At 34.7% G+C, this 16,786-nt stretch overlaps 1 long non-coding RNA gene across 2 annotated transcripts in view; it reads right to left on the bottom strand.

Annotated features, from left to right (window-relative positions):
• Nucleotides 1–5,062: 5,062 nt before the first annotated feature.
• LOC117102944 overlaps nt 5,063–16,786 on the bottom strand; it is a 12,429-nt gene continuing 705 nt past the window's right edge. For both annotated transcript variants that reach the window (XR_004444502.1, XR_004444503.1), the window contains exons 3-5: nt 7,186–7,237; nt 5,874–5,926; nt 5,063–5,732 (exon numbers count right to left, since the gene is read on the bottom strand). This is a non-coding gene — a long non-coding RNA (uncharacterized LOC117102944). The remainder of the gene's footprint in view (nt 5,733–5,873; nt 5,927–7,185; nt 7,238–16,786) is intronic.

Genomic DNA, 16,786 nt, shown 5'->3' with positions numbered 1-16,786 from the left:
CATACCTTGCCCTTCATTTACCCCCTCCCCCGATGCTTTCGCCGCCACTTTTAATCTGTCTACTTTTATCGGCCATAAGTAAATAAAGCTGTTAAGATTGGAAGTTACTTTGAATTCCCCTATTGTTATTAAAATCTTTTCTGTCTCCTGCTTCAACATTAGGAAGTTATACTTTCTCCAATATAAAGGCTTTTTCTATGAATGGAATGACCTGTACGAAATACGAACTCCCGTAGACCAAACCCACTACCATTACGATTTTAATCGTGCGGGAAATATCCTTAAGATTAAAATAGGATGCTTGAAAATACAATTTCTATATAATTAATAAGCTACTCACATTCTGCTGCCTATTAGAGAATGTAATAAGTTTTTTTAAAATATATTTTTCATTACTAATCCTAAAGATAGCATTTGTTGATAGTGTAATTAAAGATAAAATATTGCTCATCATTTTCTGATAATCTGTTAAGATTTATATAAAATTTTACCTTTTAGACAATTTATACCAAAATCAACACTCTCCAACTGTTGTTATGGTATTGCAGCTGCAAATTGGCCTGCAGGGTCAAAGGCCAGGAACGTAGTTTGGGCAATTTCTGAGTGAATTACAGTGAATCGGAACTTGAATATGCATAGTTTGAGACCAAAACCAACTTTATACAGTCAGTAGTCGTGGGAATATGGAAAATGTGCAAATAGGGTCAAAGGTCAAATATGGCATTTCCGGTCATTTTTTAAGCAAATGTCACATTTAAGCAAATAGAAATATGCATGGTCTGAACAATTTAAAAAAGAAAGGAACTCGCTACGACCAGCGGTTCTCAGCACATGTGAACCTTATTTTTCATTCCTAATTTGCGTATTCAAGCTAATTTGCATATGAACGGAAAATGTGACTGAGACACGAAATTTTAGGAATTTAATCCCCTTGTCATGTGCGCTCAATTAGTACAAAACCCCCTTCATTTGCTATTTTCTTATACCGTCTAGCTTAATTTCAAAATACCCCTACCCTATAAAAAGGGGGCGTGGTCATTTAATAAAGGGCGTGGTCATTTTCGGGCTGTTCGTCCCGGATAGAGATTTTGGCACACATCCCATGTTATTCATAGGGTTTATATTAGTCTATAACAGTTGAGACATTCTCTCCTAAATGAAGTGCATACAAATCTTAGTCCGGTTCTAGACTATTAACCAGATCAAAAAAATTGTTCATCTTTTAAATGTTGAGGTCAATGGCTGCAAACACATTACGAACACTCTGGTCGATAAATTTAAGTGCAATTTTGACGATGTAGAAGATTTTACATATCATCGTACTGGTACGGATGCAGGATTTGGCGGCAGGGGGGTGCGTTTAAAAGGTGTTGAAAATTTCGTGAAAATAGTACCTGTAGATGGCCGGAAATGACACTTGTATATAGTACGGTTACACTCATCATCATCACATCATTATATACTCAACATGAAGCGCCAACAAATTCTCATGTTCTTTTAACAGCAATTTTCGGCAGCCACAGAGACCGAATTAATGTATGTGATGTACCATAGAAAATAAAACTTAAAATACATTACCTTTGCCTACTTCAAAGCATTGAGTTCACAACCACCTCAGCCCCACCATGGTTGGGGCTGAGGTGAGAACATTTGAGAAAATAGTACATTTAGGTGGGCGGAAAACACATTTTATATTGTAGATTTTCGGCAACCACAAAGATCTAATTATTATGAGTGATGTACCATAGAAAATAAAACTAAAGAAACATTTTCTTTGATGCATTTAATTTACTTGACCTACCTTAAAGCCGTGATGTCACATCCACCTCAGCCCCACCATGTTTGGGGCTGAGTGAGGTGCGAACATTTGAGGAAATAGTACCTCTAGATGGCCGTAAATGATGCTTTTAAATTGTAAAATTCATCACCATTACATCACAGTGGTGGATTCAAAATGGGCCTATCCGGCCCGGGCCCCCTAAATTTTAAAAAATAACAAAAAAAATTGAGAAAAAAAGAAAATTCTACTAACATTTTTAGTCTAAGGGTGCAATTTCCGGCCATCTAAAGGTGCCATAATCATTTTTTTTTACATCAGCCCCACCATGTTTGTAGTATAGACCATCTGCGGAAATCTTTGGGCCCTCTATTTCAAATTTCTGGATCCGCCACTGCATCATTATTATAGGCCTAGTCAAAATTAAGCGGCAACCAATTCTCATGATCAGTTATTTTCGGCAATAATAGAGATCTAATTAATTAATATACGGTACTATAGATAGAAAATAAAACTAAAAAACATTGTCTTTGATGTATTGACTTATCTTCAAAACCGAGAGTCCACACCCATTTCTGGTAGTACAATTTGGGGAAGTACCTCTAGATTGCCGGATATGACCTCTTATATAATAAAATTCATTATCATCGATCTAATTAATCATTGTGATTCACCATAAAAAGTAAAACTTAATTGTCTTCATGTGCCAAAAACCAGTCTTATCTTTGCACGCTTTTTCTCATGCTTCTCAAACTATAATAAAGGCACGCGCACTAGAGTTGTGTATTATAGGTAATTCAGATATCTGTGGGCAGAGATACCGGTATGTTGCCCTATTTCGTTGAAACCTGGGTCATTTATGCAGTGTATTTCAACATTTTCCAGGCATCTTCTTCATTACCCCAAAAATTTCAATACATAACAAAAATAAATATGGATAAACCCTCCCCCTGTCTACATCCACGACCAATGCAAAATTATTTGAAAATACGAATGAGATACCGAATTGAATGCCTTCTCAAAATCTATATTTAAAAGCAGGCCTGTGAGATTTTAATTTTCAGCAATATTTAATATATCGTAAATAAGCCGGATATTTTCTCAAATGAAGGGCCCTTTTATAAAGCCCCTCTGTTGAACAGTTAAATATTAATGTTGCATTTCTTCTGATTCTGTTTTTTATATAAACGGTATATATGTATTTTATTTCAGTAAAAATTCTGTAAAAGTCTAACCAATGCAAAAGGCACTCTTGAAGATCTCAGCAAACCAGTGGACCAGTGGCTATAATGCTGCTTTCTCGTTTTGTGTTCATTAATTTTGCTGAATGGTGAGTCAAAAATCTTATTCTTATTATGAATTTCATGTCATGTGGGATAACGTTTAACCTGGTTCAGCACTAAGAATAAAACTTTTAATTTCAATACTACAACACAATACTGTTATATTCCCTAATTAAATTATTTCATAATAAAACAATTGGAAAGGTCAAAATAATAAAATTATTTCATTTATCTCATTTATATGACAAAACTATATAAATCTCGGTTTCCATACAATCGCTACACCGTTTTCACTGCAATTCTTGAACTGCGTAGCTGTCCCCGACGTAATCAGGAACGTTCCCTGATTCACGGACCAATCAGCGTTGCCAAAGAAGTCGGCGATAGCGTGTAGCGGTTTTTTTATGGAAACCGAGCTTAAAGTAATTTTCTAATTAGTATTAAATTCCAAATTATCATTATAATTTTGTAAGAAAAAAATATTCTGATAAAATAATAAGATAGGAATAAAGATTAAATATATATATCTATTTATGATATAAAAATGAAAAAAAAATCAAAATATTTAGTAAATTGTATAATTTTAATAATATAAATATTTGTATAACGAGAGTTGTTAGTCAATCCCGTCAGTCTGCTATACACTGGTTAAGTCTAATTATGGGGCTTAGAGAGTGGAGTTGTTTTGGTCATGAGAACAAAATCCTGTTACTGTGACAGACATTAATCCCAGGACCCTGGGTTTGGAAGGCAAACATGTTAACTGCACTCTATACTCAACCATATCTAATATGATTAATAATTAATTGTTAATGCTAATGTTGCATAAAGTGAAATTTAATACAAATTTACATTAATTGAGAATGAATATAATGCTGTGCTAATATATAATTTAAAATGTTGCCCGTTCGTTGATTAAAAAAAAAGATTTAAATTACAACAGATGTTATATTATATGACATTTATATTGTAGCCTATTTCAATTTTACAGTTGTTAATTATAAAATGTCATCAAAATAACTTAATACATGTGATATTATATATCATTTATATTGTAACTGATTTCAATTTTTCAGTATTAACAAACCTACTACTGAATTTGTTAATTTTATTTTAATGTTTTTTCAACATTTACTTTTTGTAGTGGACGTATTAATTGCATTAATGTTTGTACATTCAACAGACTTATATAATTTATTCCTTATTTCAGTGAAAATTCTGAAGGTCTAAAAAAAAGTGGTCTCCTCCTGCTCAGCTCTATGGCAATAATGTTGCTTTCCGGAGAATACGATTCTGGTATTAAAACAAATATATTTATTCATTCATGTATTCGAATAATATTGGAAATAAATATTCATTGTATTCATTTAGTATTGAATAACATTGGAAATAAATGTTTATTGTATTCAAAAAAATAAATATTCATTGTATTTATTTAGTATTGAGTTGTCTTCTGAATTGAAGCGTCCAATATTGGGCAGGATAAAAAAAAAAAAACGCCCTCTAATAGAAAAAGGCCCAAAATATGACTAAGTTTTTTGGCCAATTTAGTCTGTGGAGTTCTGGTAAAAATAGTGAAGAAAAGCGCCCCCAAATAGCCTTTCTGCCCCTAAGTTCTTTAGGGTCTCGTAATTGTCAATGGTAAAAAAAGCCCCCTCTAAAATCCAAGTTTGTCAGAACTCCACATTTGTGGGACACGGATAAACTGGTTATTAGAGGGCGCATTTTACAATCCTTGTAATAGAAATTGACAATTAGAGGCCCTGAAAAACGTAGAAATAAAATGGCTATAGAGGGCGCTTTCCAGCACCACAGGAACCCATTATAAACAGAAATTTAGAGACCCTGGAAATTTTGTTTTTTTATTAGAGGGCACTCTTCAGCACCACTTTAATAGAAATTGAGAGAAAATTTAAAACTTAGTCCTTTTTCTATTAGAGGGCGCTTATTTCGTCTTACCTGCTTATCCAGTCTTCAGACACGACCAGCAAAGAAACACATCAACACATTACTTATATTTTTTATTATAAAAACCTTACAACCAAAATCATAATATATTTTGAATATATAAATGTACATAACTTATATGAAAAATTAATTATAGGAAATTGTTTCTTTTAGTTCAATATTTTACAATGATACAAGCTGTCTTGATATTCCGATAAAAATACAATCTAACTATCGGGCATAATAATATTTTACAATGATACAAGCTGTCTTGATGCTGCAATAACTTGTCATTCAAAATAATTTGTTCAATTCCTTCGATATTCTGATAAAAATACAATCGCTGTATGTTTTCTTTCACCGTGCTTAAGATGTCACAATATTCAGCAAGATGTTAAACTCACCAGTATAACTATTAGGCATAATCAATTAAATTAACTAAAAGTTAGATTGCTTTACACGGCCTAGGTCTATATTAGATACATTAATTATAGAAATTCTGGTTCCTCATCTTACTGTAATTCGATCATAACTTCTGTACAATATGATCAATAATATTTGAGAATGATGCAAGTTCTTTTGATCCAGTAACTTGTTTGTTGAAGATACAATAATTGTTTGTGTTCTTTCACCGGGATTACTCTTTCGAACTCTTCAAGATGTTCCAACTGAATTTCAGTGTATTTTTCTTGTCTTGCAACATTGGTCATGCTCTCCTGCTACATCTGACAAAAATAAAATTTAATAAAAAATGAGAGCTGATAAAGAGAAACAATTTGTAAAAATTGAATAAATGAAGAAACAAGATCAGACTAATAAATTATAATTTCATAAGGTGACTTCAGTATATTTCACTTGATACTTACAACGCCAATGATTCTTTGATGCATATATCTTACAGTAGAGATTTGTCTGTCCTCTGCAAACAAATAGTACAAAGACCAGGATGATACATAAGGAAAAATTACAAAACCAAAAGATGAAAATAAGAAAGCAAAATACAATAGCGGCAGAATAAATTAATTGGAGAGAGCGAAAACGAGGATACTACAAGAAGTGCAAGAGAGGGAAAATATTAGAGAGGCAGGAATGAAAAATGATAAGCCAAGTGTGGAAAAATACAGAACAAATATAAAAATATGAGAAGAGAAGAAAACAACAAAATAAAAACAGGAAAGGAGGAGAACGAGGAACAGCAGATAAGAGGAAGAGAATGAGGAACAGCAGATAAAATATATAAATTAAAAAAATATAATTTATAATTAAAATAAATATAATAATAATAATAATAATAATAATAAAATAATAAATACATAAAAGAATGTAATTTCAGATGGATAATATAGCTAGGTTAGAGGGTGTATCTATTCATAGTTAATATTTTATACCTCTTTGGTTTCATGTCTTCTTGGCCTAAGGTTGTTTCGTTACGATTTTTAAAAAATCCATGAAAATCAATTTGATTTTGTCCTTTCCCTACACGCAGAATGTATCAATAGATTCTCACGCCAATTCTGTCAGTCATTTGCAACACTTACATATTTCAAAATTCATACCATTAATTGTGTAACAACGGCTGCTACCAAGCTTTAGGTCTTGGAATGTATTTACTGCATTTGGTAAGGAAGCAGGCTGGTTGACCCCTGGATATTTTCCAACCGGTATTTTGTCCCCCACACCCTGGACATCGTGCGTTAAATAAAATTTAAAATTTTTATTATTCTTATTATTGTTAATTATTATATTATTATCCATACAGAATAAACAAGGTTATTACATTTGCTCTTTATTATTATTATTCTTATCATTAAATTATGATATAACGCTATTGAAGACAGATTATAATTATACAAACATAAAAACAATATGAATTACATAATACAGTAAGCCATTAAGCTATTAATATTACACATTTCAACACTGAGGCTGAAATTGCTTAACCAACAAGTCTTATCCTTATTTGCAGTACGTGTGACCACGGAGACATAAAGTGACTAGGCCTATGTAATACCATGGAGGAATAAGATTTATGGTAATACCCTATTATACAGTAATATACTGCTATAAAATAATAAGTTTGTGTGTTACAAAAGTGTGTAAACATATGAATGAAATAAGAATATTTAAGACTGAAATAAGGAAAAAATAAGAACACGGAGCCTGGGGAAAAATTCTTACCAATTAGTCTTGCTATCTTGCACTAATGAATATTGTAGGAACAACTACTTTCCTAAAATTAAGTAAAATAAAAAATTAAAATGTATTATTAATTAAAATTTATAATTGAAATTATATATTAGATGTAAAGGAGGGGGAGGGGCGGAAAATATCACGGGGAAAATGTCATGAGTGAAATCTGTCTCTTATACACATCTAGATGTGTATAAGAGACAGGGCTTAGAGAGTNNATTACAACATACAATATACAACTAACCTGAACCTGAAATTTAATACTGTTATTTTATCATATTGAGTGTAAAAATCGGGGTATACATTTTTAAATTTCAATACTTTCTATGCTCAATTTAATAATTTGCATGAGTAATTTAATTTCAAAAATTATTCTATATGATTTTTGTTTAACAACGATGATTTTCTGCCAGTAACGAAAAGATGTTTCAGCAGATTTCCTGAAGATAAAGTTACACCACTTTACAAGTCAATAATAAGACCAATCTTAGAATATGGATCAGTTGTTTGGAAACCAACAACCAAATAAGATATAAATCGTTTAGAAAAGGTACAGAGAAGGTGCTTAAGGCTCTGTTCTTAGGCGAAACTTTCACTTACAGAAAGAAGGAATATGATTGACATGATATCACCAGATATAAACTATGAGGCGTCAAACGTACTTTCATTATTTAACAAAATATTATACATATAATTCATTATTTAGTATATAGTCCAACATTTTTTTTAATTATATTTAATCTAGTTTCCAACAATTATATATAATTAATTGGTGGAGCGATTTTCCTTATTTAAGATCCATGTGTGAATATTATGTATTTTGACTTAAGTTCAGCATTCAATACAATTCAATGTTCTATGCATGTTAATTTCGTTTGTTTTAAATTTTTTGGTTGAACGTTGTCAGTATGTAGTAATATTATTTCTGATACTATGTGTACCAGTACACGGGGGGGGGGGGGCTCCACAAGGTACGGTATTGCCGCCTTGTCTGTTTGCTCTATATACTCAAGATTTTAGGTCTATATCTCCAAGTTGTCCATTGATAAAATCTACGGACGACTCGGCTATGGTTGGGCTTATCAATAACAACAAATGAATCTTTATACCAGTCTGAGATTAACAGATTTATCAAATATTGTGAAAATAATTTTCTTGAATTAAACATAAATAAAACGAAAGAAATGCGGATCGATTAATAATAATAGTAATAGGTGCGAAGTATCTTGGAGTGGTGTTCGACAATAAGCTTAAATGGGGGGACCATGTTGATCCTCTATTGTTTGAGGAAACTGCGTTCATTTGGGGTAAAGCAAGATATCTGTAGAACGTTTTACTCATCAGTCATGATGTTATTTACTTGGGGTATTGGCGGGAAATATCAGGAAAGAGGGTAAGGACAGAATTGAGAGTAATTGATCCATGTGTGCAGACGATCGACTCATTAGGAGTGTTAGAATGAGAACTGGGGTACGAGATTTCAATCTAAAGTATTTAAGATAACTTAATATTGTATTGTACTGGCAGTCATGAGCTCTATATTTCCATTCGTTTAGATAAAGAAATGTGTATGTTGTACCAAACATCAATAAAGAAAAAACAAGACAGCAAGGAGCTCTATATTTCCATTCATTTAGATAAAGAAATGTGTATGTTGTACCAAACATCAATAAAGAAAAAACAAGACAGCAAGGAGATTAGTTTTTAAGTTTCTAAATTGTGGATATAGATTTTGAGTCTACCACTGACTATGCCAAAGTAAAATAACGGATGATGATTTGAAAGACAGAGTGCGTCCAAAATGGGAACAACAAAGGAATAAGTATGATTTAAACAAGTTGATTGCCGCCCCTGGGATTATCTAAGGTACCGAGAAGAGGAATATAATGAATTACGGTACGTTTACGTTTACATCTTGCAAAAGACTAATAAGTGCGTCAGCATGTGTCTGTGCTGCAGGAGAATCCCAGAAAATTGCTGTATTGCTAAGATTAGATCATTTCGATTATTTGTGTGTACGCGCGTGGGTGTGTGTGGGTGTATGTGAGTGAGTGTAGGTGATATTTACTACATAATGAAAACAAAATAAAATAATAATAGAAATATCAAGATAATGGCAATTATCCAAATAGACAAGTGCAAATCTTTATTTTGAAATTAAAAATTCTTTACAATTTCATCTAATATATCTTCTTTCCTTTTCATACTACCACTTATCACTCTCATTTTCCCCTACTCTTTTTCTCCTTTCTTTCCCATTCCTTTTTAAAAAATTTAATATTATCCTTACCGTTCTCCTCACTTTCCTTCTATCGTTTTCCTTAATTTTTCAAATCTATACTTACCTTATTTCCATTCGTTCAATCAACATAACGAAACGAAAAAAGTAGGAACGACGATATTTTAACGATAATAATTAGACTTCAAAGACAGGCATATGATTCTATCCAAGGTATACATATAATTTTCAAAGTAAATTTTTGAACACGTTCAAGTCTGTAAATATGAATATCATAACAAGGATCAAATAATTGGCATGCATATACAAGACGAGGGCGGATAAGTGTAATGTATAATTTCATAATGTATAAGAATCGCAGACAGTGTAGAACTGTCTGTAGATGAAACCCAAGAATATATTTGCCTATTTTGTAAGGTTATGAATAGCGTCGTTCCAAGCTCGTCTTGAATATGATGCCAGATGCCGAGATATTTGAAACTAGATACATGTTCAATTAAGGCATTTTCAACATAAAATAAGTTTACAGTCTCATTTACTTTCCTTGAGATTTAGTTTTTAGCCTTTAGTTTTGAAAATATTGTACGTTAGTATACTGATCGTTCAGGGCGCAGATCTTGGGTTGAGAGGGAGGAGCCCTCAAAATGTTTTTAAAAAACCCCAAGAATACTGCCAGTCGTAGAGGATGATATGGAAGAATATAATAGCATGTCATCGGCAAACAGGGTTATTTCAAAATAAAGTGTGAATTGTAAATTTTCAACACTATCAATATATTTTTGGATAATTTTCTTTTGTTTAACCAGTTGTAATAAATGTTACATGCCTGCAACGTTTCAAATGCACTTCAACTATTCTTCCTCAAGCATCGACTCTAATGGCCAAAATCGGTACGCGTTTGATAAGCAATCAACCGGTGCCCCGTTACACGTGTTCTTCGAATCAACAGTTTATCAATGATTGGATAATTCCGATTCGTGTGAGCCAGTGTCCCTGTTCATAACTTGCGTGGTTTCCGGATCCAAATCAGGGGTGGCGCCAGGATTTGGATCAGGGGTGGGGGGGGGGATTTGTCTAAACACAGATTTAGACAAACTGCCATCGTTATTAGCTGTATTCAAAGCATCAATGGAAAAAAATTGATCGTTTACCATAACTTCCATGATGAATTTTATTGAACCAGACAGGTCGGTGTGGTTTAAGATGAAAGATGAAGTGGTCAATATCTTTCGTAATTATGGCCAAGATGTCATCGACATAACGTCTCCAATTTATTGCTTTTATTTCATCAGGTGCGTTCGAAATTGCTTGGTTTTCTAGCCACTTCAAGTACATGTTTGCGATAACTAGAGACACTGGATTGCCCATTACAATTCCCTGCTGTTGGATGAAATACTAATTATTAAAAGGGAAGTATATGGTATCCAGAGCCTTGTTAACAGCTTGATAATATATCCAACATTGAGTTTAGTTTCAACAAATGATTGGATTGTTTTGGGATGTTCACTTTTTTTCATTAAATTGTGATCTCACAATGTCAACAGCTTTTTTTGTAGGGGTCGTAGTGAATAATAAAGTGACAAAGAAGAAACCAGAGTATGTAGAGGATCTACAGTTAGCTCCTTCATTTCTTCAGCCAATTAAGTCAAAATTAAAAACATGTGGTGCAATTAGATCTGAGAAGTTTAAATGTTTGGTGAAAAATAGTACTGATGTACGGTTATTCTTAAGTGGTTTATAGACATTTGTGTCAGCCAAAATTCCTTCAACTTTAGTTATGTAATCTTTGGAGTTGATACCACCGTAGCCCGGCATTTATCAGCCGGTAACATAATAATCCAAGACCAAGGAAACTCGCCTACCGATTGAGGACGTATCACACCGCGTACATAGCGTGTTGACCAGCATTAGAGTCAATGCTATAGCTATAGAAATAATAGCCGAAGCGCATCTGAAACGTTGCAGGTATGTAACATTTATTACAACTGGTTAAACGAAAGAAAACACCTCTGAAACCAGATGAATTTACTATCAATATAACCGAGAAACAGTAGCGGGTCTGAGATCGAGCTTTGTGGCACTCCAGATACAATAGGTGTTCATTCAGAATGACATTAATCCAATACTACATGTTGAAATCTATTTTCAAAGTAAGGACCTAATAATTTTAAAAGTAATGAATTAATTTCAAGACGATAAAAGTTATTGCAACATATACTAAAGAAGGACGGAATCGAAAGCTTTACGCAGATCAAAAAATATACACGCAACTTCACGAGATGATCCTAAATGCTTATGGCAGTCATGTACAACATTTATTAGCGCAGAAACAGCAGACGGCCCTGCCTAAACCCATATGGAGCATTACTGAATCCACCCAGTCCCAGAATATTATCAAATAAACGATTATAAATGTGTCTTTCAAGAGGTTTGCTGAGATATAAGGAGTTTGAGCTATGATTTTAAGGGGATGTAGCTTCTACTCCTTTCGAAATAAATAATACGATGTTTCAACAATTGTTTATATATAGAGACTATGAGTAATATCATTATATATACAGTATTATATATATAATGATATTACTCATAGTAATATCATTATATATATAATACTGTATATATAATGATATTACTCATAGTCGCTATATATATCATTATATATACAGTATTATAATGACTTTCGGGCACCTTCTTATGCTAATTTCTCAAACAAGAGTATGCTGGCTTTAGGATGGCATGCCTCAAATATATCTAATATAAAATATGTAATACTGCAATAACTAACTAAAACTTATGAAATACAAATCAGTACAAGTAAAACGACTTATAGTGGTACTGGCACTGGTATGGGCATCTATAATGCGCCTCTTCCTTGAGGTTATAAACAAAGGTGGCCAAAATTTCTCAGAAGTGTAGTTTTTCTACCAGACCGGGGGGGGGGGGGTATCTTGCTGCTGATAGATTACTCGCGCTCGCGCCCCTTGCCCCCCCCCCCAAAAAAAATAACGGTCAAGTAGTTAAAAATCACCTAAAATCACCATATTTTGCGAATTAGCGCCCCTCAACTGATCATCGTGCCCCACTTCACCTTCGCGCCACCCACCCCCATCAGCCAACCCAATTCAAGACTTCTAGATACGCCACTGCTAAGCAACCCCACCAGGTACCTACCCATTTATACTCCTGGGTGGAGAGAAACAATGCATATAAAGTGTCTTGCTCAGCGAGGGATTGAAACCCCAACCTGGAGGCCAAGCTTATGGAATCATGTTTTGAAAACATTGCAATGCATGAGAATGAAATTAATGTTACTCCTACTCAAGTACCGTATCTGAAGTTACCAATAATTAAATTTCAATTTTTCCTACAAGTTAACCTTTTGCCAAAACATATGCCTCATTTAAGAACAGGGAAAATCAAGGAGGAGGACACTCATCTTGGGACATCAAAGCCTGTCTCTCAGTTGCCCAATGGCGTAGCTACGGGCAGTGCAGTCACTTCAAAGCACTGGGGCCCAGAGCTACAGTATTAGGGGCCCATTCATAAATAGACCTAAAAATGATAATTTAAATAATTTCAAACTTAAATATATTCAAACGGCCAACGGGCCCCTCAATTCTATTCGGTTTTTAGATAAGTAATTATTGATTACTGTGTTGACTTCAATTAAGTGGTGTATTTAAGGGGGCCCCAGCCGCCCCGACCCCTATTTTTCAAAATTATTAAAAAAATGGGGAAAAGGGAAATTATATTAATTATATTATAAGTCTGAGAGTGCCATTTCCGTCTATGTAGAAGTGCTATAATCATAAATTTTCTTAACTCAGACCCAAGCATGGTGGGGCTGAGGTGGTCTTCATCATTCACCTGTGAAACTCCCTCCCTGGCAGGGGTGGCGCTAGGACCTGCCCGACGGAGGGGCTAAAGGCCCCGACGGGGGGGGGGAGGCTATTGGATCGAATCGAGTCTCACTTGGCTGGGGGCCGGCTAGGGCCCCCGGTTTGGGGGGGGATATTTGATGAATTATGGCGAATTTTTATTACTTATTTGATAGGCATCGAGTTATTATAATATGACTTCGTGTAGGCTATGCTTTCTAATGTTGACATCAGCTTCCAAAACCAAAACATTTTGAATAAAGCAAGAAACAAAGAGTATGCAATGTAACCATCTAATTTATTTTCAAATCCCGGTCATTCTTGAAAGTGAAATTCTATATTTTGAAAATTTTGCATGAAATCTGTCAACCACGTTGTCATGGTCGAGGTTGCTTCACCTATCACGATGTATTCCAACCATCATGAGGCTATCTAAATGAGCATTTGTCATAACAGAACGCAAATTATTTATAATTAGTCTGATTGAATTATTATTATTAATATTATTATTATTGTTATTATTGTGGTTGTTGTTGTGATGAAAAGTTAACACAAACGATATAGTGGCTAAAGGAATATTACATGTAAATATTTTTTTTTTATTTGTTTGTTCCCCGACAAAATTTATCGTCTTCCCCGACGGAGGGGGGATATAGCCCCCTCTGGCGCCACCCCTGCTCCATGGCCCCTCTATTTCGAATTCTTTGATCCGCCACTGCAATACATTTTATGTGCCATCAATTTTCCGGATTAGTTTAGAACAGCTGCTGATACCGAACATGCACCTCTTAACTATAGTTGCGGTACGAATCCGATTATCATTAGTATTTATTACTAACCTAGGCCTTTAGGAGAAAGGTGTAAAAGAAACAATTCAGACTAAATGAATTTTCTGAACTTTAGGAAATTCCCCTATCACATCAAATGACTCGGAAATTAATCTTGCACTGAGGTCCTTTCGCACCTAGCTACGCCGCTGCAGTTGCCATAAGTATATCGTGCTGTAAGGTGTTTTTTAGAAGGCGGTGCCTTTGTAATTTCGTAAAGGTCTAGATACTCATCATTTTTAACCGACCGATGAGGTGGTGCACCGTGTTTATGAAACTAACCGTCATAAAAAAAAACCGTAAAAAAATAATCAACTCTCTGTATCTAAACAAAATGTAAGAATTAAAGGAAGTGAATTTCGAGCATCTAGGTCTCATAATATATCATAATTGGCATAGGCCTATATATGGAGGAATGTGCCCCCACCCCCTTTGAAAAATGTTCGAAACAAAAAAAATCACACTCAAGGTACTTAATATCTACCTAAAATCACCTTATTTTGCGAGCTAGATCCCTCTCACCCAATCATCAAGCACCTACTTCACCTTCGCGGCCAGCGCCCCTTCCAATTATCTCCTCATTTCAAGATTCCAGATACACCCCTGGTCTGAACGCCCGAGAAGATAAGCAATTTTTAACCATGAGATGTAAGCAAACTGAGACAAGAGTACGGATAATCGTATTTTGATGAAATAGGACTGGGACGACCCCACGAAAGTGAGAAAAAATAATTAACTCCATGCTCAGTCCGAGTTATTTAGACCCCACCATGCACACACACTACAAAGAAACTAAATCGTATTGTTTGGCATCCAGGGCGGATTTAGGGGGGGGGGCCGGCCCGGCCCCGGCCCCCCCTTTTGGGAGGTAAAAAAAAGAAAAAAAAAGAAAAAAAAGAGAGAAAAAGAAAAAAATGATAGCCCAGAATGCCTCAAATGTTACAGGCCCAGAATGCCTCAAATGTTATGTTCGGGCGTCTAGAACACAAAAATTTCGCGGGGGCATGCCCCGGACCCCCTACGACAGTGTTGTCTCAATCGGCCCAACTTTCGGCCCCCGCTTCCGGCCCCCCTTTTGGACATTTCTGGATCCGCCCCTGGCATCGATCCGTGGTTGAAAGTGGGAGGGAGACGATTGCAAAATGAGTAAGACCCTTGGCTGGAGGAAAGGGGGGCCGCCGCATTTGGCATTTTGGTAAACACGCCGCGTCAAGCCTGAGCCGTCGTTCCAAAAATTATGTAGTTTACACGCATGCGCTAGAATTTTGCGATCGAGTTTGTGAAAAAGGAACGTAATCATCCGAGCGAAGGGTTTCCGATTTTGACGAACTTTTAGAGATATGCGAAAACCGATATTGTCATGATATTTTACAACAGGAAAAACAGTTTAAAAGAAATAATGAAAAAACTTCAGAGGATTGCTACTACTCACGACTATATGCCTGTAATAGTAATAGCTACAGCGTCCTGCTCGGTGATATTCAAACTTAAAAGTTTGCCCATGTACAATTAAAGAATATGTCTAGGCTAGGTCCTTGTTACATTATTACACTAATGTCAGATTAGTATGTTATAGAGGGCGTGTTGCAGAGAATGACTTGCACCCATGGAAACGTGTGATTTTGAAGTTGAATAAAATTCGTTGTTATCATAACAACTAAATCTTGGAATTTTGAACAGTGCTGCCATTTGTCAATACTCTCTCATGAAACAAGTGCAAGGCAAAGTTTTTGGACTTTTTACTTAGTTTACATTTGTGGTAAATTGTGGTTTAAAATACTGTATCATAATCATGCCTGCTGATATATTTTGTGCAAACTAACATTCATAAAAATACTGATTTATTATCTACTGATTAGCCCGAAAAACAATTAAGATAAACTTAAAACAGTCAGTCTAATTTAGTCTCTATCCTGGTAAACATAATCATGCCCGCTGATATATTTTGTGCAAACTAACATTCATTCAAGAGGTTTTTCCTTTTCTCCTGTTTTTGAATTTCACTTTTGTGCAAGTAATATTGCGACTACACTATTGAGAGTGGAAAAACTACCATCAAATTTACGATCAAACAGGACTATGGAGATAAGAAGCACACAAAACAGTTAACATTTGTATTTCACAAACATAAAGGTGATTTATCATTATCATGACATCATATCGAGATTGCGTCAACGTAACATCGTTCGTAAACTTGTGGTATCACTACTTAAATAGACAGACATATCCGTGTCAAAGACGGTATAATTATTATTTAATAACGGCTATAATATTAAACACTCTATAGTATATACGGGTCTTCATAATACTGTACGTAAAAGGAATAAATCGTTTATAGTAGAAATTGTGCACTTTTGAGTTTGTAAAAATGTTGGCCTAATAGGTTTACACGCTTCCAATTTTAACAATGTATAGTACATTGTTTTCACAATAAATTTAGCCGCTAATAATCGTTGCACCCATAAAATGGAGTGGTTACTGAGATGGTTACGAAATGTACAAACGATTGCGTTTTTACTCGGTTTTGGTCCGGAAATATGCACCGCACTATAACAGAGACAGACAAAATTCACTACAGTCATTCGTAATTGTTGTTCTTTCCACCCGCTTTGAAAGCTGGGGCTATAGAAAAATGGTGGAAAGTG

The sequence above is a fragment of the Anneissia japonica genome, unplaced genomic scaffold, assembly GCF_011630105.1.
Source record: "Anneissia japonica isolate Jap-2015-1 unplaced genomic scaffold, ASM1163010v1 scaffold1053_len387728_cov195, whole genome shotgun sequence".
Taxonomy (NCBI): domain Eukaryota; kingdom Metazoa; phylum Echinodermata; class Crinoidea; order Comatulida; family Comatulidae; genus Anneissia; species Anneissia japonica.
The sequence above is the reverse complement of the archived record's forward strand: the minus strand, read 5'-3'. Positions and strand labels throughout refer to the sequence as shown.